Raw genomic sequence first — 18,874 nt, forward strand, 5'->3', positions numbered from 1 at the left:
GGCTTCAATTGTCAACATATGCAGTGGCAAGATACTGTGGGAATTGCAGTCCAAAATCTTTGCAGACAAAGATTATTCTGCTTAATGCTGTGATTTTCTTTAAAGGTTTAAGGTCTTCCTGGTCCATATAAGGAGCCCCAAGGCCCTCTGCTTTCTCCATTCTGAGCTCTGCCCCATTTCGCTTAACAGTGCAAGTACAGGCCATTCTATCCCCCAGTTTTAAAGAAGGTATCCAACAGAATGGAATATACAGTATCATGCAAAGGATTGTGTAGTTCAACATAAATCCAGAACAAAGGGGCCATTTTGCACTACAAACTAAGTTGCTTGTCTACCATGTTGCTTCCCGCTGTTTCTTAAACCAATTTCAGAACTCCAGTCTGGATTACAATGGGTCCAGGTTGGTGCTCAGTCCAGACAAGGCCAATGCAAGACCTGATTGTCTCCCTGTTTCTTGCCCTGCCTGTCTGTACAGAGCAGGTAGGTCTCTCTGGCTGGCTCCTGTCTAGACTGGTCAATCACTGTCTGCCTTTTCCTTTTAGGGATTGTTCCCTTCTCACTAGTCCCCATGATTTTCCTTTGCTCTCCAGATCTTTGCACACAAACATGCCATCATTTCCACCCAATTTCCACATTATCTCTTTTAACACTAACAGAGACCCTTCTTTTTTTCTTCTTTTTCCTCTCTGGTTCCATCATTGCTCAGATTCAACAGTAATCAAAGTAATAGGTTCTTCTTTTGCTTCATGGAAATTTTGTAGCAATGAAGAAACTGATAGAACTTCACAAAAACAAAGTAGCAACATTCTTACATGCAGTGCAAAGATGAGTAAAGGTGGGAGGAAATCTTTGCAGAACTGTAGGCATGGGGTGGGAAACCAAGGGGAGGATGCTACTCTCAACCAGGGCAGAAACCAAAAGAGTGGACTTCTAGATTTGAAGATGGCTCTTTGATCCAATGATGGCCCATTAAATTAATCTTAATATTGTAAAAAAGAAAGAAATGACAACTCCTGATCAGTAGAGAATATAGCAGCCTGTCAGCCCCAGATGAAATGGCTGGGCAGGGCAACAACCAATGCTGGATGGGGCATGTCAGGCACTACAGCCAGTTGGAGCTGGGGCTGCTACTAGATTAGAAGGAATCACTGGAGGCCATCCACTTTGAAAGGCTTAAGGAAAACAGCAGTTTTGAACTGAAGCTGGAAAACACGGGTGCAGGGTGCATTTGCATTAGGCTGGGAATAGGAGCAAGATGACATCATCTGCTTCTGCAGTGAGGAAGAAGTTAGTGCCCTGTATTGGTGATCTGCCCTTAGTCACCACCAGAGATCCTTTTCTCTTTGGACACTGATGCTCTTCTTATTGCTGATAGGGAATTCTAATGCATTCATTTGCATTCGGCTATACAATCAAATTAGATATATTCTCAGTCACTAACCTCCATGCCACAATGACCCTTTCTATGGATTTTTTTTTTTTAATTGCTGGCTAAACTGAACATGTTGCACTTTAATTATTGTTGATAAAGAGTGTTTTCCTTCTGCCACCATTTTCTATAATTGTCTTGAGTCAGGAGAACCCCAAGAAAATATTAAAATGAATATTTTAAACCCTTCAGGTGAAAATAGATTGGGAAATATCTGTGCCCCACATGCACTGGTTAAGGACTGTGAGGTCTTGATGATTAATTTAATCAAAGCCTCAAAACACAATTGTTATCCTATCAATTTGCTATAAGTACTGATATTAAAGGTAGATTTTCCAAAATGCAATATAAACTAGTGGTGTGCAAAACATTTGAGTTGAAACATTCCAATCCAAAGGTATTCAATTTTGCCTCTACCAGAAGTGGTCCAATTTCAAACTGGTGTTATCTGAAATAGAGATCGGAATACTTTCTCTGATGTCAGGAAAGGGCAATTTATTATTATTTATTTTAAATAATATTTTATTGAAACTTTAAAGTTACAAAGTTAAAAGTTAGAAATGAAAAAGAAAATTGGAAATACAAATTATAAAGAAAAGGAAAAGAAAAAGTGAGATAAAGTAAAAGAAAAAGAAAAAAGATATGAAAAATGGATAACTTCCAATCTATTTCTGGTCTTAGGAATAATAAGACTATCATAGGTGCTAGTTTTTAATACATTAAGTAGGAATAATTCTTTGTCAAAACATATCCCATTACATTTATAATCTAATGTTCAAATCCCCAAGTAAGCTTCACCCCACCTGCATTTTGCAAATAGTCCATCAATGGTTTCCATTCTTTAAGGTTATAGTTATTTGAGTTTTCTTTTAATAAGCAAGTCAGTTTATCATTTTCTGCCATTTCCATCAGTTTTAACAACCATTCTTGTATTGTTGGTAGTGTCTGGGTTTTCCAAAATTGTGCATAAAGACGTTTTGCTGCAATAATAATGTATTGAGTAATTCTAATAAGATGTTTTCCTATTTGAAAATCCATTATCCCCAACAGGAATAGTTCTGGTTTAAATGGAATCTGTATTTGTAGTATGCTCTGCATCAAGGTTTGTATTTGAGTCCAAAATTTCTTTGCAATTTTACATGTCCACCACATATGGTAAAACAACCCTTCTTGTTGGTTACATTTCCAACAAACATTGGAAATTGTCCCATACATCTTTGACAGTCTTTGGGGTGTCATATACCATCGATACAACATTTTATAAAAAATGTCATTCAAATTATAACAGAGTAAATTTTAATCCTTTAGACCACATATTTTCCCATTGCTGCATATGTATATTATGTCCAATATTTTTTGCCCATTTAATCATGCATTCTTTAACTTGTTCTTCAACCCAGAAAAGGACAATTTAGATGCCTAGAGTTCTTTGAATATGATGGGATAGAAATCTGGAAATAAATAAATACATCTCAAACATTTCACTACTTCTGCTGCAAGTTCTATAACTCTAGATAATTATACTGTATTTGACAAAGTAATGGCTTTTTTGGGTTCACCTGCAAATTGCCCTTCAAGACTATTCTGTCTTTTGACTAACTTTGTCACTAGACAGCTTCCCTTAATCTCTTGAATTTAGCAAGTTTTTCTCCAGGTTTTTTTCCCACTTTCAGCTGCAGTTTCTCTTTCCCTTCCTCTCTGAACTCCCCCAAAACAAGTGCATATAGTAGTCTTTGGTTATATTCATTCCTATCTCATTTTCTCTCCCTTCCATGGTCTGCTTTAGGCAGCAAAATTTTCCTGGCTCTACATTAAAAAACAACAACAACAACTTCATACTTGGAGCAAGGTATTCTAAATAAATAGTCCAATTATTTGTGCTTTCTATATTAAAGCATTTGTGTCTTATATCAATTCCTCCAACCATTTAGTAATAACCATTTTTTTAAAAAAAATTCAATCCATAAAAAGGGAGTAAAAGATAAAGAGAGGCTTTTTCCCCCATGTCCATAACACTTCAGTCCTTTTCAGCACTACGTACTTCTGTAATCACATGATCTTCCCAGAACTTCATGTTTCCCTTCTTTTTCTACTTATCTCTTTGTTTAATAGAGTTGGATCTTTCCTGGATTGAAGGTACACTCACCCAGGTGGCTTTAGTGCTCTGCTGCTCTTTGCACTTTAAATTTGCTCCATTCAAATGTCTTTTAGAAAGTGGATCGGGCAGATTCAGTGTCCTTTAAACAAGCTTTGCGTGAGGCTGTGATCATGGTGTATTCTCTCACAGCTCCTGGTGCTTTACTGGTAGGTCACCCTGCAGGCTTCATCATGAGGAGCTGCCCCACTCCTTCCGGAGCTCACGTGGGTGATCTCATGCCTCCTCCTTCTTTGGAGAAGCTCCATTAGCTTGGACATAATGCCCAGCTGTTGGCCTTTGCCTCTGTGTCATCTCTGTTGTTTAGTGAAGACGTGCTAGTCTGCATGTTTCCAACTGGAAGTTCAAAATATTTATTATGGTCATTGAACAGTATTTTGTGCAGCTTCATATCAAAAGTTATAAAAAGCAAAAAAGGATTAAGAGGAAGAGAAAGAAAAAAATGCTAAATGAATACATAAAAATAAAATACAAATAAAGTGGGCCAAAAATATGAGTCAGTCAGTTGGATACTAAGAAAAATCAAGTAACATTTAAGAGACAAACTATTGTATTAATAATATTAATAATAATAAACTGCTAAGAAACATACTTCCTTAAATGCTAGAACACTCAACAGGTCACCTATTAACATATTGAAATATTAAAATGCTGTTCAGGAAACTAATGATGTCCTGGTAAATTTTACAATAAAGTATTTCATAATACTTTTAAACAAACCAATTTCATAAAATCAGTAAAAATCCAATAAAAAGGATAGGTAAAGAAAATCTGCTTGGGCGATAATCAGGGTAAATAGGTAATTAAAACAATATTCAATCAGTAGTAGTTGGATTTTTAAAAAAGAAAAACCTTAACTCTGTTTGCCCACATCGTCCCATTTGTTATTGGTCTGTGAATCTTGACTGCTGCCATGTAAAAATTAGCAACATTATAAGTCAGACGTTCCCAGACTTTTTCAGTTCCCAGCTCCCTTACTGTCTCAGTAATTTTTTTCATGGTGCCCTTAGGTGTCTGACAAATGTCATGTATTTCCATCAAAAATTTAAAATATCCCATAGTGCCCTGTGAGTTCAGTATGGCAACTTGGGGCACCCTGGTATACGGTTTGGAAACCATGGTTACAAGTAATATGTGGTTTCTTATCTGACAAGGGGAATGCAATGAGAAAGATTTTGTTTTGTCCTGTGAATCATGTCAGTAAAGGAGAAATGATGATCTGTTGACTGCCCTTGTAATAGAGCACATGTTGGATGGACTACGGTGCAAGGACTAGTGCTTTAAACATGGGGGTTTGGGTAAATCTCCCACTATGAACTATGGAGGTAAGACATTGAGTCTATTCCTAAAAAGGTTCTTCGTTGAGCAGCCAAAACTAGCACAGAGAGAGGTCTGCTTAATTCCCATATAGGATATGTTATTGTATATGAGCTCTAATGTAGGCTGGGATATGCTTGTTATGATATCTAAAATCCTTTCTCTAACAGTTCTCCTAGTTTGAGAATATTCCAAGAGAAGCAATCACTTCTTATTATGGTAAGCCCTAGTGAGTAAATTTCCCCAACATAACTGGTTGCCATGAAAATACAAATCGGTCTGCCATGACTAATGGAAGCCATCCTGATGGACCGAAATGGCATTGAAGCAAATAGGTAAATGTTAATAATCATGTGCTCACCTCCATATTTTGTTGTGCTGCTTCCATTCTAAGAATTACATTAGATACGCATCTAGGTGCCTGAAATGGTGAATGAAAAAACTTTGTTTGTATACCCTCAAGAGATTTATAATGAGTGAAAGCTCCTTGCTGAGCGCCATAGAGCTCAGGCATTGAGCCAGGCATTTTGCTACAAAGAGTTTCAATGCTGTTAATATACATTTCTGGCACTTTGTTGTGGTGAACATCATAATATTGCTGTGTACTTATAAAGCAACATGGTTGGTGTGCACCTTCCAAGCACCTATGCATGGATCACTACTCTGAAATGTTTGATACTTTAAACCTGCTCAGTTTCCCTCAATGGCCAAATTAATTCTCAAACATCCTAACAATATCCACAACTTTAGTTTTCTAATTGTTGATTACTAAAAGATGCTCCTGGTACTAATGGGCAAAGGCTTGAAGAGCTTGTTGGCATCTTATAGGTGTTAGTGAAATAAAAGCCATTTCATCAACATACAAACAGACTGGGCTTATTCAGTCTTGCGAGGGTGGAAACTTAAATTGCTTAGACCACCTGCTAGACAGTTTAAATAGTGATTAAATAAAATAGAGGCTGAAAATAGCCCTAACTCCCTTTCAAACAGGGATAGAGTTAGGCAAAACACCTTGACTCTAACAGTAGGGGTTTTTTTGCAAAGTTATTGAATTAGGAAAAAAAGACACCTATCCATATTGGTATTTCTCAGCTTCTCCCAAGGAATTGGTTTCTTTATCAAGTCAAAGGCTGATTTGGAAAGAAGTGACACAAACTAAACGTTAAGTGGCATATACTGTCTGAAGCAGCATTCTCCACTCTGGTGCTCTTCAGAAGTGTTTGGACTACAGCTCCCACAATTCCAAGTCAGCTTGATGATGCAAGCTGGGAATTCTGACAGCTTTTGTCCTGATATGTCAAGCACCTATCAGGGGAGAGCTGTTCTAGGTTGTTTGTCATACAGATGAGAGTTAAGGCAAAAAACACTCATATATAGCATCGATGCTCCACTGCAGAAAAAAAAAATGCAAGGGTTGTTTCTCCAAAGGATCCTGTGCAGAATTTCAAAAATGTGTGCTTCGTTACTATATTAAGCATCTTTTATTGAGATAAGTAGTGTGTCCAAGCAGGAATATTTAACAATTATTAGTCAAGTATTATAGAAATAAATGCATTCCTTTGTTGTTCACATTTACTTAATATTCTGTGCATGGTGTTAATATGAATTAATATACTTCCTTGGCTGCTAATTAAAGGTGTGATGGGAGATCAGATAGCAGCTGGTGAGTTATTAGACATAAAGTTTAAAAGTGTTGTTTTCTGAAGAAAATGTTCCATGAAGATTTCATACTTTAATAGATGAATGAAGCACCATCCATGATAGATCTTCTTTGGTTGCAAAGTCACCATTTTTACCCCAAAACATAGATGCTGCAGTTCTATAGTTCTATGGGTGGAAGTTCAAAGTACTGATCATTACTCATTGCAGTAACATTAGAAACACAATTTAGGATGGAGCCCATCTTCACACTTCTATAGAATGGAGGCAGAGAGATCGAGTCCATCAACAACACTTACCAAAGTGCATATGACTCATTCCATAAAGTGTGAGAATGTAGGCACATAGTGATAAAGCACATATGGAGAGGATCCAGCTAGGATAAAGTTTCACAGGGAACAGTCCTTCGGTAGGCAGCTATACCCCCTTTCTAATAAATCAAATGTGCAGCAGCTATGGGTATATTGTGCTAGCAATGGATGGACCATTTTGATCCAGCTCACAGCTCTTTTACATACGGCTTGAGTAAATCCATTCTATCCCATCTGTTTTATGGTGTAAAAAAATGAATGAATTAATTAATTTGGACCCCATCTTTTCAACCAATGAAATCATGCAGATGCTTGCCAGAATAACTATTTCTGCTATTTTGGTCATTCTTTTAATGTGGGGTGTTTTTTTTTGTTTTTTTTTGGTCACTGTTAGCCTGTTTTGTTTCAGATGCTGCCAAAATTCAGGCAAGTTAGGAATAGGTTCAGAAAGAAGTACTACTTCTGAAAATCCAAGTTGTCACTACTCTGTTTTATGACCTGTCCAAAAAATTTATTTACTTATTTATGAATTAAAACTCCTGATGTATGTTGTTTCCCAAAGTGACAAGACTCATGTTTTGCCTTTTTCACCAACATTATTTACTGATTGATTGTATTCTATTGTCCTAATCTTAAGTCAGTAGGTTAATAAGAATGTCCAGCAGAGATCTTCTTTCTGGTCTGTTGCTATCATTAAGCTTCTGAGCAAACTGATGTCTTTCTTTTTTGCCTGACATATACAATGAAAGTGGGAAATGCAATTTAAAAGTAATGCTATTTGACAAAGTGTAAAGTCTGTTCTCTGTATAATCTTTATTGCTCATTTTGTATCCTTGTTCAAATTGTGAATAGAGTTATGATAGGTTGATAGCTTTTTTGGCACATGAAATGAACTTGAGATCATGATATTTATAGACTCAGTACTAAAGTACACTATTTTTCTGAATTGAAATTGAAGGCACACACGATTCTTAAAGCAGGATATTATATATGCTGTTGATTTGATGAAACTGGAACAATTTCTAATGTATTTTTCCTCTCTCTTCTTGTTAGAAATGATTCCCAAATATTCCCATATTTGGTGAAGACAATGGAAGAGTTTCCGCAATTCTAGAAGTGATAAACAAAGGATATCAATGCGCATAGTGGATAAAAGTGAAAAAAAAATCTTTATGCAGATTTGAAAAAAAAATCATTCATTTAAAAATATCATTAAGAATTTATTTTCTAGAGTGCACTACCTGCAGCATATGTAAAATGTAAGCCTGCTTTGCATGAGCCTGGAACCATGGTCATTTGAGATTTGGTGGAACTAAAAAGGCTTTTAATCATCTCTCCAGGGGTGTCCATTATCCTAATGAAAATGTAGGGGAAGGGTAATAATCTTGGATTGACAATAAGGAATGTGTAATTGTGGGGATCAGTTTTTCAAGTTGAGCATTATTTTAAGTTAATGATTTGAGTCAAAAGCTTACATAGGATTTGAAGTCATGCTCTCCACTATTAGCTTTAGCCATGATTACATGCATTGTTGAGTATATTCATAGCATTCTTTAGCAAGAGATTTCACTTTGCACTTTGCCATACATGATCACTCTTTAAAACAGATAATTGTGCTACATCATTGAAGCTTTTGGCTTCCTCAATACCTGGAGAGGCAATTACCTGGGAAGCCAGTGCAAATCCCCTAGCCTTCATGGGTTGTCCCCCACTGCAGAGGACCTTTCTTAATAACCACAAGCTTTCCAAAATAGCAATATTGCAGCTGTCATCAGTTGATCAAAGAGGAAAAGCCACTTTAATTTTCTCTTTCCAGCAATTAACCAAGAAAAAGAGCAACTCCTGATTGAAGAATTTTCTAGAAAGGTTGAAAGAGGAACGGTAAAAATGTATTCTTTCTGGATAGCATTCCTGCTTTTTTTTCATACTCAGTGTCACAAATCAGAAGCTTTTAGTAGTGTGTTTGCCCTAGCAAAACCATTTCCCCAAACTTGACTCCCAGGCAATATTGGAAATGGATAGCTATTCTGATCACTAGGGATGTAAAACAAATATGCCATGAATTTCTTTTAACCTGAAATGCTGCAGGCTGCCAAAAGTGGATTCCACTACAGTGACAGCAGAAATGAACTGGCTCTACTGCCTTCCATCATTCTGTAGTGATGGAATGTGATGGAATGGCATGGGACTAGAAGGGGGGTAAAGAACGTGATCTCGTCTCCAGAGCAACGCACTGGAGATAAGAGGCGAAAGCTGACGCACCCCTAACATTCCAGGAGATAGTGAATTCCTGTTCCTGGGAACTAGCCGGCAGTCTGAGAAGATTCTGTAAACAAGCACCAGCTAATAAACCTTGCTGATTGAACCTGCACGGTCTCCAGGAGTTCCGTGGGCTAGGCCTGACATGGAAGCCTATAAGAATGGGTATACTTTCCAGCAGCATACTTTAGTAACAAACAAAATATTTTCTGGAAAATTGTGCATGAATAGTATTTCAGAGAAAGGTGCAAAGAAAAATGCATGTGGTCAGAGTATTTATTTTATTAAATTTGTATCCTGCCCATCTCCCCCTCTGGGCGGCTCACAGTTAAAATAAAACAGAGTGAATGTATAGTGTGCAGTGTGCATGTATATATATGGGATGTCATGTATGATGGCCTGTACATTGTATAAGCATAATGAAAGGCACAGAAATACAAAGGAATGGGTAAACCAGACTTACCTGATGACTCCAGAGAGAAAAGAGACTGATAACAGAAACCAGATGATTGAATTTTCTTAGGTGTGAAAGGAGCCAATATATGAGCATAATATATACCATTGTTTATTGCACATGGTATTATCTGTAATTAGAGCTGGTTAGATTCCCATTAGGAGGGAAGAATATAGAAGTGGTGGAATAGCCATAGGAAGGTTATTCCATAGTATTATCAGATGTTACATTGTTTGATTTACACTATTTTCTTTATCATTTTTATGTAACATTTCTTGGGGTATATAACCCATAACCTTGCCTTGATTGGGGCTCTTTTGCATTCTTTTGGTCAGGCACCCAGTGATCACTGTAGTTGTATGTGCCAATAAAAGATATTTTGTTGCATCAATCTCCAGAAGTTTTGGTTCCTTATGTAAGTGGGCATTTTTTCCACAATTAGATAGATAGATAGATAGATAGATAGATAGATAGATAGATAGATAGATAGATAGACAGACAGACAGACAGACAGACAGACAGACAGAGCAGAAATACATATATCATCTATTTATCCATCCATCCATCCATCCTTTTTGGAGTTTTGAACAAGTTAAAAAACACAATAAATTGAAAAATGAATATATACAGCAATTGACAAAGATCACATTTCTACTGATCTGTATATCCTTAGTGGCCACCTTGAGAATTTTGATCATCCTTGAAATGCTAATGTGAATTTAAGCACCACACATAAAGTAGAAGCATGGTGGCATTGTCTAAGATCACCCAGGTAGCTCAACATAAGCCAGAAGCTTCTCTAGAGCACACAGTGGATGTTTTACACAGAAAGCAGATTCAGATGATTTGAATGGCAAATTCTATCCCATCCACTTTATTCTAGAGGCATAAATCACTATGGAATGATAAATATCGGTGTCACTTACTATGTGACTCCTTCATAATTGTTCTTTAGGACCTCTCCACTTGAAGGTCTCTCCCATAATGAAATAAATGAAAGAATATATTAAATGGTAACTGCAGATGAGTGTGTCCTTGGGCGGGGGGGCACAAAAATCCTTGTCGAATTGCTTCAGATGGTCTGTGATTTGTATGTTTCTGTTAATTTTGTCCGAAATAGAAAATGGTATACTTGGCAGATACATGATAGCAAGCTTGCGTTATGTGACCTTTTTCAAAGTTGTAAGTGAATGATTGTTTTTTATATTCACCACTTTGGAATATATAGACATCTGATCTTGTACTTTGTATTTTAGCTGACAGATTTTATATGTCAGTCTACCAAAGGTAGCTTTTGCAAGTAAAGTTGCTTAGTTTAGTAATCCCTGCCCTGTGCTACTTAATTCACATTTTTGTTTCACAGAATTCTGCTATTTAAATATTTACCCAACATTTTCTGAAGAATCACAGGCAAATCTAGTTTATTTTGACTGAGTTCGTAAAAAAAAAACCCAACTTCTTGATGACTGAATGAATTTACAAGAGAACAGGAATATAATTTTGAAAGGATTATTTACAGACAACATGTAGTCAAAACTCTGAGTTCACTTTTGTATCTAACTTTTATATTTCAAATGATGGGGCATCCTCACTACTACAGCCAGCAGTGATCTTTCAGCAGCATCTGAAATGCAGCAGGTTTACTACTACTACTCTTGCCAGTTTGGTGTATTGGTTAAGGCACCAGGCTAGAAACTGGGAGGCCAGGAGACCTAGTCCCAACTTAGGCATGAAGCCAGCTAGGTTATCTTGGGCCAGTCATTCTCTCTCAGCACTAGGAAGGAGGCAATGGCAAATCATTTCCAAAAAACCTTGCCAAGAAAACTTCAGGGACTAGTCCAGGCAATCACCAAGGGTCAAAAACTTACTTTGTCATGCATGAGCCAGAGGTGAGACAATTAGACATTGTTTCCAGCAAAGAGACCTGGTTCTGGGCTGGTTCTTAAATAAGGCTGCAGCCAGTTTATTCCTTTACTTGGCAAGGAGCCTAATCAACCTTTGCTGTTCTGCTCTCTTCTCTAGTCATCTGGTTCAGAGACTGGGAGGTTTCACCTGACTTTTCCAGCTGCTCAAGTGGTGCCTGTGTTTGATCAGCCTCATATGATTCCTGGCTTTTTCATTCCTGAGGCTGACATTCCACAGGTTCAGCTGAAGCAGCTTCTTCAGGGTCAGATTCAGAATCTGAGTCCTGAACCTGGGCCATGACACATACATATAAAATCCCACCTTTTTATATATAACTCAAGGTGGTGAACATTCCTAATACTTCTGCCTCCTATTTTCCCCACAACAAAATTTTCTCTGATGTATGTGTACATGAGTAAGAGGGAAGGCCATAGTTCAATTGTCCTGCCCAGTCTGATCTAAGAAAGTAGACTATTATTCGCAAGAGTGACTTGAGTTTCAGAAGTTGAAGTGTATTCCTTGGGGTCTTCTAACCCCCAATTTGCTGTCATCTTCATTGTCATCTTTTTGTGGTAGGGACCATCCTTCCTCTATTTGGTCCTGACCACATTGTGTATACAGACAGGATCATAATTTGTTTTTCCCGCATAGTCTTAAGGGAAGGCTTCTGGAGCATTTATTTGTTTTTCTAACTGTATATCAAGACTGTTAGATCTGATATTGTAGCTCTGTAGTTGTTGGTGTTTCTCACCTCAAAGTAGCAGGAAACTATTTTAGCAGTTGTGTTGAGAGGTAGCTGCTGCAGTTGGGGTTGGGGGATGCAATCCCTGAACCATGATGAACCTAGGAGATATGTTATTCATGGTGAAAACTGTTGACTAATGTTTAGGATATGATGATGATTGATGATGATGATGATGATGATGATGATGATGATGATGAACAGTCATCATAGTAACACTCTTGAAAGACCAGCAGATGCAATATTGACAATTTCATAAATAAAATTATATCTCCTGGAACTTAAAAGAAAACTTAAAGGTGACACAGATCTTTATCAACACTTAGGCGCATATATATTTTTATAAAATTTCCCCTCTCACCCCTACGGGTGGTACATGTCTTCCTCAATCTCGGGTCCTCTACCAGAGGCCTGGGAGTTTGAGGGTTCTGTGCAGTATCTTAGCTGTTCCTAGCACTGCACTCTTCTGCACAGAGAGCTCTGATGTTGTTCCTGGGATCTGTTGGAGCCACTCTCCCAGCTTAGGAGTCACGGCCCCGAGTGCTCCTACCACCACTGGGACCACTTTGTCCTTTACTTTCCATATCCTCTCTATTTCCTCCTTCAGGCCCTGGTACTTCTCCAGCTTCTCATGCTCCTTCTTCCTGATGTTGCTGTCACTTGGCACTGCTACATCTATCACTACGGCTGCCTTCTGGTCTTTGTCTACTACCATGATGTCTGGTTGATTGGCCAGTACCTGCCTGTCCGTCTGGATCTGGAAGTCCCACAGGATCTTAGCCCTGTTGTTCTCCACAACCTTCTGTGGAATCTCCCATCTGGATTTGGGGGGGTCTAGCTCATATGCTCTGCAGATGTTCCTGTACACAATGCCAGCTACTCCGTTGTGTCATTCAGTGTATGCTGTTCCTGCCTGCATCTTATACCCTGCCACTATGTGTTGGACTGTCTGAGGCCTCTTTGCACAATCTGCACCTTGGGTCCTGTCTAGTGTGGTAGACCCCTGCTTCTATGGATCTGGTGCTTAGTGCCTGTTCTTGTGCTGCTATGATCAGTGCCTCAGTGCTGTCTTTTAGTCCAGCCCTTTCCAGCCACTGATAGGATTTCCCAATGTTAGCCACCTCAGCTATCTGTCGATGGCACATCCCATGCAGGGGCTTGTCTTGCCATGGTATTTCCTCTGCTTGAATTTTCTCCCATGTCTGCTGCTGCCTGAGGCATTCTCTCAGCAGCTCATCTTTGGGTGCCATCTTACTGATGTATTCCTGGATACTCCGGGTTTCATCCAGGACAGTGGCTTTGACACTCATCAGACCCCGCCTGCCCTCTTTGTGGCTGGTGTACAATCTCTGGGTGTTGGACTAGGGGTGGAAACCTCCGTACATTGTGAGGAGCTTCCGGGTCTTCACATCGGCAGCCTCCGTGTCCTCCTTTGGCTAGCTCACTATAGCAGCAGGGTATCTGATGACTGGCAGGGCATACATGTTGATGGGATGGATCTTGTTCTTCCCATTGATCTGGCTCTTCAGGACCTGTCTTATCCTTTGGTGGTACTTGGATGTTGCTGTCTTCCTTGCCTCCTCCTCATGGTTCCCGTGTGACTGTGGGACACCAAGGTATTTATAGCTGGTCTCTATGTCTGCTATGTGGCCCACTGGTAGTTCCACTCCATTGGTCTTAGCTGCCTTCCCTTTCTTTACTATCATCTTACCACACTTCTCCAGTCCGAATGACATCCCAATGTCCTCGCTGTAGATCCGTGTCAGGTGGATCAGTGAGTCGATGTCTCATTCACTCTTAGCATACAGCTTGATGTCATCCATGTAGAAGAGGTGGCTGATGATGATTCCACTCTTGAACTTGTACCCATATCCAGATCTTGTGATTATCTGGCTGAGGGGGTTTAAGCCTATGCAGAACAGCAGTGGGGACAGTGCATCACCTTGGTATATGCCGCACTTGATGGCCACTTGTGCGAGCTGTCTTGAGTTCACTTCTAATGTTGTCTTCCACAGTCCCATTGAGTTCTTGAGGAAGGTCCTTAGTGTCCTGTTGACTTTGTATAGTGCCAGGCATTCACAGATCCATGTGTGTGGCATTGAGTCGTAGGCTTTCCTGTAGTCAATCCAGGCTGTGCTCAGATTTGTCTGCCTAGACCTTGAGTCTTGGGCGACTGCTCTATCTATGAGTAACTGGTATTTTGAGCCTCTGGTGTTGTTCCCAATGCCCTTCTGAGCTGTGCTCATGTACTGGCCCATATGGTCTTGTAGCTTGGCAGCTAGGATGCCTGATAGAATTTTCCATGTTGTGGGGAGGCAGGTTATTGGACGGTAGTTGGATGGTGCTGTTCCTTTGTGAGGGTCTTTCATGATCAGCACTGTCCTTCCTTGTGTTAGCCAGTCTGGGTGGGAGCCTGCTGCTAGCAGTTGGTTCACCTGTGCTGCTAGGCATTCATGCACTGCTGTTAGTTTCTTTAGCTAGTAGGCGTGGATCATATCTGGACCAGGTGCTGTCCAGCTTTTCATGTTCTTGACCTGCTGTTGGATGTCTGCTACTGTGATGGTGACTGGTTCTTGTTCTGGGAGATTGCTGTGGTCTGCTTTCAGGTCCTGCAGCCACTTTGCACTGGTGTTATGTGTCTTCTCTTTCTCCCATATGTTCTTCCAGTACTGTTCAGTTTCCGCTGTTGGTGGCTCAGCTGTTATTGTGTGGTTGTACTGCAGTTGGGAGTACACTTTGGATGGTTCTTTGGAGAACAGGGCATTTATCTTTTTGGCCTCTGCTTCTGTAGTGTATCTCCTTAGCCTGGTAGCCAGTGCTGTGAGCCTTTGTTTAGCAGTCTCTAGGGTTTCAGATGGAGTCAGGCCCATATATTTTTTCAGTGGTCGAGTCTTATCCTTAATCTCCACACGCTTCTGTAGTTCCACCAGCTGACTGACTTCTCTCCGAGCTGCCTTGATCTTAGCCTCCAATCTCATTTTCCAGGGTGGGTATGTCCTTCTATTCTTCTTGCTCGTGTAGCCAAGCATTTCCAGGATTACAGCAGCTGTAGTATATACCAATTCATTGGTTTCAGTTATGGTGGTAGTAGGGATTGTCTGGAGGGCTCTGTTGGCATCTTCTAGCATACTATCTGATGGTACTTCTCCACTGAGCCTTGGTAATCGGACTCGAGGGTTGACTGTAGCTAGTTTACCCATGATATTATGCCTCATATCAGCTGCTGTGCTCTGTAATGGAAGGGGTGGCAGTGACATTCCAGCTTCAGGTGTTGGCTGCACATCTGCTTGTTCTTCCAGGTCTGCTTGAGTCTGGGTTATAATGTGGAGTTGGTCTATCTCAAGTTGTGAGAGCAGCTTCCTCTTCACTATGTTGAAGCGCTGGGTAACTAGTTGTTTCTCAGTTAGTGTGTATGTAGGCCTTCTGTCAATCCATAGCTCCCTCATATGTTTCATATATCCCCGCTCATTAGGTCTGCTGTTGTAGTAGCATTCCATCAATTCCAAGTTCTCTTGTCTTGTCCATGTATGGTGACACAGATCTTTATCAACAGTTAGGCGCATATATATTTTTATACACACACACACACACACACACACACTTTAACCATCAGGCAGTGTTTAAAGCAGTGGTGCAAACCTTTGCTACTACAGCTGGAGAAATCCTATATAAAATTTGGACTTCCAGCCTGGGAAGGGAAAAGGAGTAAACTGACTATAAAATGGAGAGGACAGAACAATATGGCTCATCAGCTCAATGTTACTGTTCCCACATTGCTCAAATAATATCTTCTGATATTTGCCCATCATTAATATTGATGGAAGGCTGTTCAATCACATCAGTGCAAAAGTCCTATGATGTTTCAACACTGTGATATAGCAAAGATAGGAGGTGGAGGAAAGCTGTTATTAACTAAACCTACATACAAAGTACTAGAAACTGAACACTAATCCTTTTGTAAATCTGAATCCTTAATACATTGTGTCATTGTTCTTTTGCATTCTTGAAACATAGCCTAGTTAGGAATTCTGGTGTTTATCAGAGTATTGTTGAAATTTCAACCTTGAGATAGCAAGTGACCTTTATCACTACCAGGTCTTCCAACAAAAATTCAGTGGATCATTCTGCTCAACCTTATCTAGTAAGTTATTAACTTTGCTCATGTTAGTTCATTACCGAGTGGGGAAAGGGCCCCTACAAAGTGAAGTACATTTATTTTCCAAAGTGGAATTTATATGTTGGAGAATCAGAAGAAAAGGATTTTTTTTTAAGAAAAAATGCATAGATTTTTACTTTTACATTTCTCTGCATTCTTTGTAAAAACAGTCCTCTATCAATAGGAAAATAAATACTATATCAATATGGCTTGTGGGTTAAAACAACCTGGCTTAGGGTCTATCCATAAACAAAATTTGTGGGGGAAGAGATTAAGTATGGCAATATTTCAAAATAAAAACTTCACTTTCCTAACTGTGATATACAGTGGTACCTCGGGATACGAACTTAATCCGTTCCGTGACTCTGGGCGTATCCCGAGTTGGTCGTAACCCGAAGGAAATTTCCCCATAGGGTTCAATGTAAATCCGGTTAATCCGTTCCGCCCTCTGAATTTGGTCGCACCCCGAGGCAAATTTCCTCATAGGGTTCAATGTAAATCCGGTTAATCCGTTCCGCCCTCCGCCCGAATTTGGTCGCAACCCGAGGCAATTTCCCATAAGGTTCAATGTAATTACCGTTAATCCGTTCTGGCGTCCACGGACCACACGGAAAGCGGCCGGGCGCGGCGTGGTGCGGCGCGAAAATGGCCGGGTGCAGCGCGGCGCGGCGTGAAAACGGCCCGGCGCGTCGTGAAAACGGCCCGGCCCGGCGCGGTGCGGCGCGAAAACGGCCCGGCGCGGCACGAAAACGGCCGCGGACCACGCGGCAGGGCCGGAAAAACAGCCGCGGACCACGTGGCACGGGCGGAAAAATGGCCGCGGACCACGTGGCACGGGCAGAAAATGGCCGCGGACCACGTGGCACGGGCGGAAAATGGCTCGTACCCCGAGGCGGAGTTTGCAAACCGAGGTAAAATTTTGGGGCCAGAGCTGGTCGTAACCCGAAAAATTCGCAAGCAGAGGCGTTCGTATCCCAAGGTATCACTGTACACCCTGACAAAGCTGACTCAATTTTCTTTCCATCTATGGATGGAAAGGTGTTACTTATTAAATAATGTTGACAAAACAAGCTTTCCATAGGTGAATTGCTAAATGTTTTGTTTTATTAAACATAATTTGACTGTGATAGACAATGTATGCAGCAGTTGCCCGGGTATATACAGTATGTATGTCTTACACTGTAGCTGAAAAAGCTAAAAATAAAAATAAAATACTGGTTGATTTTTTTTTTCTTTCCAAAATACACATTTTACTATGAAGATATTTTGTTTTTGTCATGGGATAATTTATCCTAAAGTCCAGGTTTTTTCAGCTACCATCACCATATTACAATATTACCTGAAGTACAATAATTTAAACCTGTGAAATGTATTCTCACTTACCCAAAGAAAAATTCCCTACTGTATGCCCACAATGTCTAATGTTCACCTTACAGTAATAGTGCACACTTTCTTTTAACGAACAGTACTTCTAACAAATTATAACTCTTCAGTTATGTTTTTGAATTCTTCTACTTTGCCTAAATAATTTAGAATAGGAAAACAGAACAAAAAAGTCTCAGAATTAGAGACTTAGTCCCTGCCTAGTGATCACGGTGATTGACAGATCTTGAAATCCAAAAACATTGTTGGGGAGAATTTCTGTGATAAAAATACATGTTTTGCTTAAAATGATGTTTTTGTTCCAGACAATATCAGTTTTGACAACTGATGTACCATTTAAAGAGTGGCAAAATGATATATCTAAATTTGTGAGGCAAAGGAAAAAAGCCATGAGTTAAATATAAGGCGTTACAAGATGCAAAAGGAAGAGGAAAATTGAGTTTACCTGATTTGAAATTGTTTTTTGCAGCTTGCTGTTTGGTTCGGATGAAAGAGTGAGTGTTGCTGAAAAATAGAAGGCTTTTAGAATTAGAAGCACATGACCTGAGATTTGGGTGGCATGAATATTTGTGGTATGATAAAATCAAGATTAATATAGTTATTTTAAAAATAACTATGTTAGATGTGCCATATTCAGAATATGGAATAGATACAAATTCAGGTTGTGCCTGAAAACACTTTTGTGGCTCTCAGACCAAGAAGCATTTTATAGACAATAAATAAAAGGCAAACACAAATGGTTGACATACCATGAGATACAACAATTATCAACAATGATAGAGTTCTGTCAAGGAGAATACAAAATAAAATCAAGAGAACAACTGATGGCAGAGGGACATTTCCTATTTACAATTATCAAAAGATTCAAAGTAGACAAAAAAATTTATGGTATTGAATATTCTAAGACTGACTTTAAAATGAATGAACATTCAATGAACAATGAATCATGTACAAATGATGAACATGTAATTGTTAAAATGTATAAACTTTTATTGAAATTTGAAATAGAAGAAGAACAAGTGGAAGGATGTATGATAGGGTGGGCTAATTTTTTTGGTTGTAATATACAGATGGAATAATAGGAAAATATGTGTTTGAAAGGAT

This window comes from Python bivittatus, unplaced genomic scaffold (genome assembly GCF_059951505.1).
Source record: "Python bivittatus isolate LINGU-HERP-01145 unplaced genomic scaffold, Pbiv_v1 ctg000840_np1212, whole genome shotgun sequence".
NCBI classification, from domain to species: Eukaryota; Metazoa; Chordata; class Lepidosauria; order Squamata; family Pythonidae; genus Python; species Python bivittatus.